Raw genomic sequence first — 13736 nt, 5'->3', positions numbered from 1 at the left:
AATTATACAAATTAAATTGATCAATTAATTACACCCCCGCTCCTAACACCATATGACGTCACGAGTTTTCTCGAGGTGGCACGTGCGTAGAAGTCCGCTCCCCCTCCCCTACTCTAGCCACCCCACCCACACATGTCCTACTGGCGGGAATTACGAATTTTTGGTGGGAATAAAAAAAGATGGAAGTTTCATAAATAACGGAAATTTCTATGTCTCAGTGCTTTTCTGACGTTGCACACCATCCTCAACACGGGAATTGACTGGAAATTCAATATGAAGCTGCCCTTTCTGGACTCGAACCTCACTTCTCCTGGGCCGAAAGCCCAAGTGCACCCCCCAACACTGCGAAAGTGTCCAGATGCAGGAGCGGAAGGTTAGGTTCGTACACTTTATTTATTTTGGATGGGAAACTGAAGTAAATATTGGTCCTAATTACATAGTAAACATAAATATCAGACCTAATTACACATGTACATGCGTAACGTTAAACAAGGAGCCCCGAAAATCGCATTATATCTCAAAAACTGACGATGTCATACAACTGCTGTTATCCTGCTACGAAAAATTCACGACACTGGTGGCAAACGTATTCAAACCCTACACAGGATGATGCCTTCAACTACAAGCTGGCGGGAAGAAGGATGGAGGAGAAGGTACTATCATTGTTTGTGGCAGGAAATCTCTTCAACTGACAAGACGTTGGTGTTGCCCAGATAGGAATTTAATAAGCGTACAGCTGACGACTGTGTCTATAGCTATTTGACGTCAGAGTTCGTTACAGATGCCTCCCGCTGCATTGCTCGACAATCACCATGCAGCCCCACAGCTCGAAATTCGGCAGGACCAATACACGCTATCACAACTGATGCAAAATACTTCACTGTTCTAATTACACATCGAAACTGTTGTGAAAAAAAAACCAGCAGTCATAAACAAAGAGTCATAATCTAACACATGTACTGAGAATTGACAAAATCATCGTAATAGCACAACTACCACAAAAACCAGCTCCAAAAGATCACGACAGGTGAGAGGGGGGGGCAGTTACACATGTGCTATCCTGTACAGACAGGAATAACAAGCTTAGAAACAGTCTTACCCCCCCCTCCCCCCCTGCCACTCATCGCGCCTCATCCCTCCTTCTCCTCACCGTAAGTATGGATTCACGCCTGTTTATCCTGCCAGTAATGGTCCACAAAGAGATCCGTCTGGTGGCGGTGATATACAGTCTTTAGTCTGTGGAAGTCAAGTCACAGATGGACAAACAGAACAGGATGCTTCCTGTAATCCGTTAAACGTACTTCTCGGAAAGATTCCCCCAACCTCCCTCCCCCTGTAACAAGAATGAAAATCCATAAAACATTCAACACTTTTTCAAATGTCCGCTTCTTGGTAAACAGGTAGCTGCTACGACCTCTGCATGCAGCTGTACAACCCACCCCAGCAGGCAGTGCCTTCGAGCAGCCTCCCCAGCAGAGCACGAGGCAGTCCAGGTGGTCAGTGCTATCACTGTCTACGAAAGCTACCTATACACTACAGGCCACGACGCCGGCGGGCCACAGAACAAACTCAGATAAATGACAGCTACCCCGAACGTGTGTTGCATTTCTACAATGGCATCTCTGGGAGCCTATGAGACATGCCCCCCTCGCAGTCTGCATCCTGCTCCACAAGCGCTCACCATTTTTCGGGGGAAGACATTTCATGCAATAGCTGCAGTTAATGTCAATGCATATCTTACAAGCGTGTATCTATTAAAAAATCTCAGCTGTGACAATAACAAATATCCTTTTTCCACAATAATAGATGCAGTCCAGTTTCTTTTAGTTTTATGAGAAAAATCGGTATAGTTTGAGAGCACTCATCATATTAAAATTATAAATTGTCGTGCAAGAGGGCATTATCTTTCAGACGATTGAATTATCAATATAAGACGACATCTATATAGTCATTCTTTCATGTACGACTGCACGATACAATTCACATCTCTCTGTATCCCATTACTATTTGACATCCAACGACGTGGAAAAGAAAACTGCAGCATTGCCACCGATTACAGGTAACCAAACTGCAGAGGCTGGAGCTCTATAGCGATACTTGTGTGAACAAGCGGGAACGCTCTCGTTCCCTGTCTGTACCGGCCAATGGGTAGATGTTGATGAGTCGTATATCAAGAATTGTCACTGCTTTTCCCGCGCCGACGGTAGGTACAAGGAGCCGTACCCGCAAATGACAGGAAATTCATCTGCGTATACTTCTTGTAAGAGGAGGAGGACGATGTCCGCCGCTTTTAACATATTTTTGAGTACGGACATATTAATCTGCGTTCATATGGTATTGATAGAGCCAAGCCGATATGCTTGTCTTCGTTCCGTCATATGCGTATCGGCCATGGGAACTTGCGACATCTGTTGTTGTACTGATCCGCTATGTGGTTCCGTCCTGTCCGCCGTCGTCGGTTATATTTCTAACATTAGAGTGGCGTCGCCCCCGCCGTGTCGCCTGTTGCGACCTCGTGGGTCCCCTTCACAATCATCACCCCAGCCTGCTTGGAATAAGTTTGCCGCAAGCCGAGTCTTTCCAACCCCGTCCCTCCGTGTCGCGTCTTCTGCTACCTTGGATTGACAGCGGACAGCTGATAGCTGTGCGCTGTCGAACTTTCCAGGTCGCTCTTGACGAATACTGCTGTCGAAACTGTGGTATTCGGTATGTGAAGTCTCGGTACCCTCTGTAAGGTGACCTCTTCCAAGGTCACTTCTTGATCCTCGCCCTACGTATGTATTAAGCAGTCATCTGACGGGATGAGACATCGTTTCTTGTTCTGTTTCGGGGATCGTTGCTTATGTGTTTGCGTTTCTCTATCCGAATGTGGGCGAGTGTCTCTGTCGTCACTGCAGTCTGAGACGAAAACAAGCGTTGGCACTATTCGACTGTCGATGACCACTTTCTTTCTGTATTGTAGGAATCGGTCGGTGCTACTCGGTGGGGGGGGGGGGGGGGGGGGCGTTGCCGCCACCACCAGGCTCATGTCGTCATCCGGCGTCGGCTTTTCGACGGGACTGTGCACCTGCTGCGTGATCCCACTGTTCAGTGAGACGTCTTTCCAGAACACGTTTGCTTATGTGTGAGGGAGGGATGTCGCCGTTGGTGTTGCTACAGCCTCACCTGTTGGTACTTATACAATTCTCCGTTGGAGACACGCCGAGCGGGCGCGGACTTCCTGACCACAACTGGAGCAAGTTTTCGGCTGACCATCGTAAGTGAATCGCTCTGCAGCTTCCAATAGTGAGATAAGACGGCACATGTTTTGCTAACTCGATCGCTAATTGTCGCACACAATTAAGTACCGAGTACGTGATAAAGGTTCTCTACTTTTCTGCTATGTAGCTGATTACCCTGCCATAGGGCTGTAACGCGGCAATCACGATGTCAGCCGGAATCTCAAATGCTAGCTCAGATACTCTGACATTTGTTAATCCAAGCCTCGCATGATCAATACGACTTAAATTTAAGTCCACCTTTGTGGTCGCGTACGATCTTGTCACAAAGCGTGTCACTGATCAGTTAGACGCATATCACGACCCTTGTGATAGAGAATGGATTCCAATTGTATCTTACGGTGCAATTTTAATTTCTTCGCGTATAAATCGTTCCTCTTTAAATGCCTCCGATCGCACAAATTCATTATTGAAGCTGATCTTGATGGTAGTCTGTCGTTACGAATGATCCATTCGAGATGTAAAATGCAAGCATTAGCAAAGACTATCACTGTAGGAATCAGCATGGGTTTCGAAAAAGACGGTCATGTGAAACCCAGCTCGCGCTATTCGTCCACGAGACTCAGAGGGCCATAGACACGGGTTCACAGGTAGATGCCGTGTTTCTTGACTTCAGCAAGGCGTTCGATACAGTTCCCCACAGTCGTTTATTGAACAAAGTAAGAGCATATGGACTATCAGACCAATTGTGTGATTGGATTGAGGAGTTCCTAGATAACAGGACGCAGCATGTTATTCTCAATGGAGAGAAGTCTTCCGAAGTAAGAGTAATTTCAGGTGTGCCGCAGGGGAGTGTCATAGGACCGTTGCTATTCACAATATACATAAATGACCTGGTGGATGACATCGGAAGTTCACTGAGGCTTTTTGCAGATGATGCTGTGGTGTATCGAGAGGTTGTAACAATGGAAAATTGTACTGAAATGCAGGAGGATCTGCAGCGAATTGACGCATGGTGCAGGGAATGGCAACTGAATCTCAATGTAGACAAGTGTAATGTGCTGCGAATACACAGAAAGATAGATCCTTTATCATTTAGCTACAAAATAGCAGGTCAGCAACTGGAAGCAGTTAATACCATAAATTATCTGGGAGTAGGCATTAGGAGTGATTTAAAATGGAATGATCATATAATGTTGATTGTCGGTAAAGCAGATGCCAGACTGAGTTTCATTGGAAGAATCCTAAGGAAATGCAATCCGAAAACAAAGGAAGTAGGTTACAGTACGCTTGTTCGCCCACTGCTTGAATACTGCTCAGCAGTGTGGGGTCCGTACCAGATAGGGTTGATACAAGACATAGAGAAGATCCAACGGAGAGCAGCGCGCTTCGTTACAGGATCATTTAGTAATCGCGAAAGCGTTACGGAGATGATAGATAAACTCCAGTGGAAGACTCTGCAGGAGAGACGCTCAGTAGCTCGGTACGGGCTTTTGTCAAAGTTTCGAGAACATACCTTCACCGAAGAGTCAAGCAGTATATTGCTCCCTCCTACGTATATCTCGCGAAGAGACCATGAGGATAAAATCAGAGAGATTAGAGCCTACACAGAGGCATACCGACAATCCTTCTTTCCACGAACAATACGAGACTGGAATAGAAGGGAGAACCGATAGAGGTACTGAAGGTACCCTCCGCCACACACCGTCAGGTGGCTTGCGGAGTATGGATGTAGATGTAGATGTAGAAGTAAGCAACCGCGTGCGCGCGAAGCTCCGCCGCAGGGACGGAAGTAGACACCCGAGCCGCACGACTGCGGAAAGCAGACTGTTGTGGGCATGTCGAAAGGAACACTGCGTCGTAATTCGGAATAACACAGGCAGTGCAATGTAGTATTTATCCGCCGACACCGGGCAAGCGACTTTCAAGTAAAATGTCTCGCCTGTACGGGAACATACATAATGGATGTACGAGTACAGGTTGTAGACACATGGAAACGACGTATGGAAGCCTAGTCTCACCATGAGTCGTGATCGGATAGCCCAATGGCAAGGCGATCGCTCGTGAAAAGCGGGAAATCCGCGGTTCGGCACAAATTTTCATTGTCATCGTTCCATTATAAAGCTGATGGTTGTCCATAGCCGCAATGGCGAACTCATTTCACATATTTCGTAACGGCTGTAAGCGGCGCACTGCCTGTTCCTATGGACATGCATACATGCCCAAAGGAACGTTGCATCGTAGTTCGGAATAACACAGACGCTGGAAAGTCGTGTATAAAGACACCATTATTGCTACGATTGTAGGTAGGTGACTCTGAGAGGTGGTAGTATGTACCAGAACAAGAAAAAATGTCCAGGAAATATGTCCTCTAAAACGCATACCTTAAGACCTACGAGCACCTCTTCGATAGAAGAGACGTGTTTCACATTATAGCAGATGAACAAGTCCTCATACCTCTTCAGGCATGCGATTTAGAGCCCACGTTCACAAAACTTTTTTTTTCTTATTTTGTCCCATACTACCATTTCTGAAAGTGGTCTATCCTGTAGTCCTGGCAACAATAGTACCGGTACATGTATTCCACTGTTAAAGATATTAATGATTATCGCTTATAACTAGCGGCTCGGTCGTTATTATTGTACTTATTATTGTATTATTAGATGTACTGAGCATTAAACAGAAATTAGCGTATTATCAGTTAACTTTCCACGTAATTTAATTGTGTCTTCGCCCATAATTTACATTATTCACATATTCCCGACCACTAAGCGAATAGCCCCACTGAAATGTGCTTTTGTCCAATCGGGAGATCAGTTCGAATAACAGCATAACGTAAACGTCTGACAGTAGTTTACAACCACATTTCACCAATAGGATAGGTATACCCACAGAAGTAATACTAAATTCCTAAAACGCAAATTTAGTTAATAATTTTCCGGAAAAAATTCGATGTAATTGGAAATTATTCTTATAGCCCCGCTGTACTCTATTAAGCGAAACTGAGTTGAGCATTGCGTGTGGTAAGTTTTGTATCCTAGTGTGCTTGGCGTGAATATAAGCTGTTTCTCCCGAAAACGTCGTTTTAGGCACCATTTATAATAATAAAAGGACAGGGAACTACTTCTTGATAGTTAAAAGGCTTTTCGTATTGGATGTTTTCAATGCTATAACTACCGTCCTATCAAAGTATTCCGTTTCAGTTCTATTACAGTATGATGATTAAGGAAAAGCGAGTCGTACCTGGTACAATTTGTCATAGTTAAATGTCAAATAATGGCGTTTGCAGTTCCAACCTTTAGACATTGTATACCATATAACTTAGGCCCCTCTGTAGTCGTGAAACTGTTCAATCATTGATAGTGGTGTAAACTATAATAACATAAGAAGCAGGCACATATTTAGCTATTTACAATTTTTTCACCTCTTGTTTTATAAAAGATCCTGGAACATTTTTATTAATTGAATAAAAGTATACCGGCCGGTGTGGCCGTGCTGTTCTAGGCGCTTCAGTGTGGAACCGCTCGACCACTACGGTGGCAAATTGGAATCCTGCCTCGGGCATGGATGTGTGTGATGTCCTTAGGTTAGTTAGGTTTAAATAGTTCTAAGTTCTAGGGGACTGATGACATGTTAAGTCCCATAGTGTCAGAACCGTCTGAACCATTTTTGAATAAAAGTATTATCTGCAGTAATCGATGTAATTTTTATTATAAATAATGTATTTGCTGCAATTCTTTCTGCATAGGCCAATGACTGAAACGCTTCCCCAGCGGCTAGAAATATTAACGTAACTGCGAGTCTGTCAGAAAGTAAATAGAAGTTACAACCTGGAAGCTACTACTATTTAAACTTTATGTAAAAGATACAAACCTGTTTTGTATTTATGGACTGCCTCATGTTTTTATTTTTCTTTCTCAGTGATGGTGAGTAGCTTTGAGAAAATCTCCCCTTTCATTTGAAAGAAATTGCAATACGAAACTCGAGCTTGAAATCTATGTGACAAAGCACCTTACTTCAAAGTGATGTAGTCAATGCAAAATAGAGAATATGGATGTTACAGATGCGAAAACTGACATTAGATGCTGCAATTTAACTATATTTAATCTAAAACGAAAATGTGATGGAGATTCAACTGAGTTACGAATAACTTCTATCAGTATGCATATCAGACCATTACGCAGCATACGTAGTGTTTCTCTACTAGCAATTCACTTTTCAAGTCATCGACTAGACCAAAATCTTATTCGCAGTTCTTCCAACGTACTTCGACGATAGCTAACAGGGAACTATTTTATGCGCGTCCATTTTCGTAAGAAAAATTGTGTAATTAGTGTGCTAGAGGCAGCCGACAACTGCCATTTGAGAGTGGTATGGTCGCAAACTGCGTTCTGTGAGGTGTAACAAGTCGTTTCAAAGCGTGTTTCAACCGCGACGGACAAGAAGTCTGGCTTGCGTACAACGTGGGGACGGCTTTAGAACACATGTGCAGTATCGCTCGACTCGGGGCTAAGCCGTTTCGAATCCTGCTGGTGGAAAATTTTCACTTGCAGTATTCGGCCGACAAGAGGAGGAGAGGTGGTGGCGTGAAGTTCCTGATCACCAGTCCTTGCTCCAATGTCCTCTATCACATTCCGAAATTCCAAACCTCTCTGCAGTATTTCATGAAGTGACGAAATGTGATATTGTTGATGGTGCTTCGTCCACTGGATGGAGACGTTAAATTTGCCACTCCCCTCGGCGCTAGTCGAGAGGAGTAGGCTATCTGCCTACACCGAGTTTCATCATCTCATTTTGTCAATCAAAAAAAAATTGTTCAAATGGCTCTGAGCGCTATGGGACTCAACATCTTACGTCATAAGTCCCCTAGAACTTAGAACTACTTAAACCTAACTAACCTAAGGACATCACACACACCCATGCCCGAGGCAGGATTCGAACCTGCGACCGTAGCAGTCCCGCGGTTCCGGACTGCAGCGCCAGAACCGCAAGACCACCGCGACCGGCTTTTGTCAATCCATAACAACGTTACACAATACATGCACTCTTCGCAGCCTTCCACACGAGACAGATACGCAACTGACACTTCATAACAGGTCGGAGGAAAGCAATGAATAACCATCTCCACTAGACTTATGCACAGGATGGTGATACAGACTTCCTGTGTCTGCTCCATAAAGCTCATTCCCCGAGTAAGTAAATTTGTCTTAAATCGTATATTTGCCAAGGCATTCAGTATGGTCGTGTCTTGGTTAGTAGTTAACGATGTGGTACCGCGCCCAAAGCCTTTCTGAAATCCAGGAAGACGGACTCTACCCGTCGTCTGCGATATGTCGTGTAGGCATGAAGCACGCCGCGTTTCACACGAACTATGTACATATTTGGAATAATTTGTCTTTCCAAGACTTCCAGAAAACGTGTTAAACGCTTAGGGCGACCTACTCCCGACCTCTTCGTTGCTAGTTCCGTGAGAGAAACAGGAAGCTACGAACCGCTCGCGTAAGTAGCCGCGAGTCGAGCTCCCACTTAAGTGAATGTAGCATCATTTGCATACAGAGAGATTCTGTGCGGCAGATAGTGCTACCCGTTCCTGTGCGATAGCATTTCCTTGACGGAATCAAGGACCAGAAGCTGTTTGCGCCGTGCCATACATGCATGGAGTATTATCGATGTCGTCCAACACCACTGTATCAACAATGACGTACATCTGAAGATGTGACATTTTAGACAGTTTTAATGTTGCAAAAGGAGTATTCATTCTTTAATTTTAATTTCGTCTGTCAATCCCTTTATTTCGATAGTCTTCCGAGCGTGGATCAAAAAGTAATTCTACGTCTGTCATATAAAATTTTAATACTGAAGATATAACAGCTGAATTGTTACAGATATTAGCTCAATTGTCCGCTACACATCCGAGCGGGGTAGCCGCGCGGCCTTAGCCGCCTTGTCACGGTCCGTGTGGTTCCCCCGTCCGAGGTTTGAATCGTCCATCGGGCATGAGTGTGTGTTTTCCGTAGTTTAAGTTAGATTCAGGAATGTGTAAGCTTAGGGACCGGTGACTTCAGCAGTTTGGTCCCATAAGACCTTACCACAAATTTCCTCTACACAACACAACCGTTCAACATAGTCCTCATTCATTTGTACACATTTGCATCATCGTTCAACTGAAGCATCAAAAGCAATTTGCTAAAGGATATTTTCAGCTTCTAGACCCTAATTACACAGCAGTACCTATCGCAGGAAGTCGTTTCTGAAAGTATTTGTATGGAGCGTAGCCATGTAAAGAAGTAAAACGTGGACGATAAATAGTTCAGACAGGAAGAGAATAGAAGCTTTCGAAATGTGGTGCTACAGAGGAATGCTGAAGATTAGATGGATGGATCACATAAGTAATGAGGAGCTATTGAATAGAATTGGGGAGAAGAGGAGCTTGTGGCACAACTTGACTAGAAGAAGGGATCGGGTGGTAGGAAATGTTCTGAGACATCGAGGAGGGCAGCGTGGAGGGTAAAAATCGTAGAGGGAGACCAAGAGATGAATACACTAAGCAGATTCAGAAGGATGTAGGCTGCAATACGTACTGGGAAATTAAGCTTGCACAAGATAGAGTAGCATGGAGAGCTGCATCAAACCAGTCTCAGGACTGAAAACCACAACAACAACCTATCGCTATAAGTTAACAGCAGTTAATGCGTTTTTTTTGTTTCTTTTGTGGTGGGCATAAAGTACCCCCCTCCCCTACCCCCGTGGTAGCGCACATTGTGTAAAAAGCGTTGGTATTGCTACTGCTAACAGCTAGATGTGAATAGCAAGCCATTCGTCAGCAAACGAAGAGTGGAAATGTCAATTTTTCTAAGCTGCACGTTTTCGCAAAAAGCTTTTTCATTGCTGTTGTATTCTCAGTACTGTGTTGCATGTTTCCAGACTTGTTTAAAATGCCAAATCATGGGAAAATCTTCCAAATATTTATTAGTTGCTGGTGCTTGGTCTGTGTGCGAAGCAGTTCTTCCCTCCGGAGCTCGAAGTGCAGTGCTTGAAAGACTCCTGCGTTTAACCTGGGATGGTTTGAGTGGATAACATACAAGTTTCTGATTTGATTTGATTTGAAATATGCTGTTGGAACATTGTCAATGCAGGGGTGTAAGAGCTCCATATGCTGTATGATCTAAGTGTCTCACACTCATTCGTCACAAAAAGCTATTAATTTTTCTTACTGAGAATAAGAGGAAAGACCATGGCTGGCGTATGTCGTTCCGTAATTCTTATGGAAGACCAGCTATGTTCGTCACTTACCAAACCGGAAAACCTGATGGCGATGTTGCCATTTTTTAGTTAGCAGCACAGGGATTTCTGTGCAACATCTGAACCAAAGAATGTAGTTTGTGAAAGAAACAGAAGTCAGTCCTGAAAGATTTTTTCTTGAATTTATTTTTTCTACTCTCTTGTAAAAAATATAAAAGATATTAGAAATAATTTTTGTTGACTGCAGCTCTACTGCTTACAACTGCTGTATTTCTGCACCTGTAAGCGTTCTTAAGAAATTGATTTATTTTATAATATGTGTCTTTATCTTTTTGCGTGGATGAAGTGAGCAGCAAACTATGTGATATCAAAATATCTTGTCGATCTTTTGGAAACCAATAAGTTGTGTACAAAAAAAGATACATTGTTTTTGATGCTTCTGCCAAAGGTGAGATTTAGCATTTAAAAATTTCGTCATTTTCACTCCACTGAAGTCATAACATGCTGAATTTTCTAACCAAACTCATCTGGCCTACATATCTGCTGCTCTTATAACAAAAAGTCGGTATATGGTAACATAATTATTAAGACACTAGTTATGATAACGGGTTTTATTGAAGACTAAAGCGAAATTCATAATCGATGGTAAACTCTCTACAACGAAGAAAACGGAAAGAATAGAATAATTTTGTTTAAATATATATTTGCTCGAGGATGTAAATGCATACAACTACGTCAAACGTTATTTAGAAGGCATTGCATTGTGGCTTCTTACTTTACCTTTTGTGTTCTTTTTTACGTTTAAGGTCCAAACAACTTTCTAAACCAGGTTCTTCCTCAACATTTGACTTTGTCACTGCTCAAACAATTTTCACTAAAAAACGTTTTTATCTTTTTACATTATTATTTATGGATACTGTAACCTTTTTCCAGGGATCGTGAAATATAAATAGCTTATGCTTTCAGTATTTGATTTCTTCTGTCAGAGAAAACTCGTAAGAAAAAGACCAAGTCCCCATGCGGCGTATGTTGCTTGTCACGGAAACGCACCAAACAATATAATAAAGATTAAAACGAGACAAAAGCACAACTTCTGTTTCAATGAGTGATCGAGGCGAGAATTGCTTAACTTCCGATGTTAGCAACAACGCTGTCGTCCGTTGTTTTTCCTCTGTTTTCAACACACGAAAGATTTTTTAAATTCTATACTCGGCACAATCAGTGAGTCTCAGATCTCATCGCCTCACTTCTGACGTGGCCAGCGGCTAATTCACACGCTGGTGTGTGACGCGCACGCACTGTGAACAGTCGAGCGTGACCAGACAGTCGCTCAAGTAAAACGAGATGTAGTCAGATCTTCATATTCGATTCACTTTCAAGTTTAGCTTTTTACACACAGTTTTAAAGCAGCTATTCCGACCGACAGCTCGATCTTTAAAACAAAATAAACAGGGTATGGAACAGACGTAAGCTATTTAGTTCGTATCAGGCACACGGCGAAATGATCTTATGTATCACTGTCCATCAAGATCATTCGTTTCACTGGTGCTTTTCTTAGTACAGTTCTGTTCGAGTTAGTGGCTTATGTGCTTATCTTTAGTGATAGGTTGCGTTTATTACGAGTCATATGGTCTGAGTCGATAGCTTTGTGAGAACTGTTCATACAGACAGCAACATTGCAATTCTGTAGGTCGTTATGGCATTCACATGTTGTTGGATGCTGTTTCTCCGGGAACAGCTTTCCCTTTCTTAGCGTTTGCTCAAAAACGGCATCTCAAAGGTTTTTCTATTTTAAAGTCTTTCCGGTACCACGTTGCTGCTGTCAGCCACGTTTGGCATATACAGCGATTTTCCGAGAGAGAGCGTGCGAAACACCTGACTGGGATCGGCTGCAATGTGCACCTGTACGATACAATGAAAACTATGTATTACCACCACAGTAGGAGAATCCGCCAAAATACGACAAAATATGCCATATAGTGATTTTCATGGCCATGTTTCTGTCGGGCAAGTTTATTTTTAATTGAAGCATTCCGTTTTTGGTAGAGCAACTTTTGCGTATTTCCAGAATGCTAGATAAAATTTTGCAGAGTGCCAGAAAACTTATTCATAACTAGTAGTAAGTTGTTGATAAAAAAAATACAAACAGAATATATAAATTTGAAGTAATTTCGGAAAATTATTTGGAAGGAAACTAATGATACAAAAATCCATTTGTTAACAGTTCTATATTTTCAAACTCACTGAGAAACAACATTCATACATGAGTATCACAAAATGACAAAAGTTAATTAACTATCAAATGGATTCACTGCGTAATAATAAACGATTCACTTGACTATTACACACAACTCACGCAATAAAAAATGCACATTTTCTGTTAACCTATAGTCAGGCTCACTGAACAGTAAGAAAATTGCGTTGAAATGTAATGTAGTATAGTAGATCACAGATGGATGTCTGTATAATTTGGCAGAACACAATGTTCATACACTGCGACATACTAGAGTTCAGCAAGATTATCTGTGTGCAGACGCGAACAGTGTTGCATGTCAGTGGTGGCTCCCGTGGTATCCCTTGACGCCCTTGCGGCCATGGCCATCTCTGCCCGTAGCACTTCCTGAGCTCGCGCTGGAGCTGGCCTTGCTGCCTGAAGACGCACCAGAGCCTGATCCAGCGCTGGCGTCGCTACCTGCAGAGCTGCCGGAACTGGCTTTGGAGCCTCCAGAGCTGCCGCCAGAGCCACTAAGAGCGCCAGCAGAGCTTCCAGAGGAGGATCCAGCCGAACTTCCCGCCGAAGAGCCAGTTCCCGACTGTCCTGCTCCACCACCGACTAAGGAACCAGAACCTAAGCCAGCACTGCCACCGAGTCCAGAGGAGCCAGTGGAAAGACCTCCGTGCCCAGAGCCAACAGCAGCACCTCCAGCATGATTGCCTCCACCGACAGCACCACTTCCAACCCTAGAACTTCCGCCATAACCTCCGGCACCTCCACTACTAGATATACCACCATTCACACCAGACCCAGAAGCTCCAGAACCTCCTCCAATGGAACCAGTACCAAAGTTACCAGCACCACCACCAGAGCTTCCTACTCCACCATGGCTACCAGCTGCACTATGACCCTGAGAACCACCAGCACCACCAACATTACCCAATGCACCATGTCCTAAATTGCCAGCACCAGCACCAGATACTCCACCCAGGCCACTAGCTCCAGAGAAACCACCACTAGAGCTTCCCGAGTAAGCTCCCTGGCTTCCACCAGCACTACCA

The 13736-nt window shown here is 43.6% G+C and overlaps 1 protein-coding gene across 1 annotated transcript in view; it reads right to left on the bottom strand.

The window, feature by feature from the left end:
* The window catches only part of LOC126174762 (uncharacterized), a 77448-nt gene that overhangs the window by 40697 nt on the left and 23015 nt on the right, over window positions 1-13736 (bottom strand). The gene's annotated exons all lie outside the window — the stretch shown is intronic.

This window comes from Schistocerca cancellata, chromosome 1 (assembly GCF_023864275.1).
Source record: "Schistocerca cancellata isolate TAMUIC-IGC-003103 chromosome 1, iqSchCanc2.1, whole genome shotgun sequence".
Taxonomy (NCBI): domain Eukaryota; kingdom Metazoa; phylum Arthropoda; class Insecta; order Orthoptera; family Acrididae; genus Schistocerca; species Schistocerca cancellata.
The sequence above is the reverse complement of the archived record's forward strand: the minus strand, read 5'-3'. Positions and strand labels throughout refer to the sequence as shown.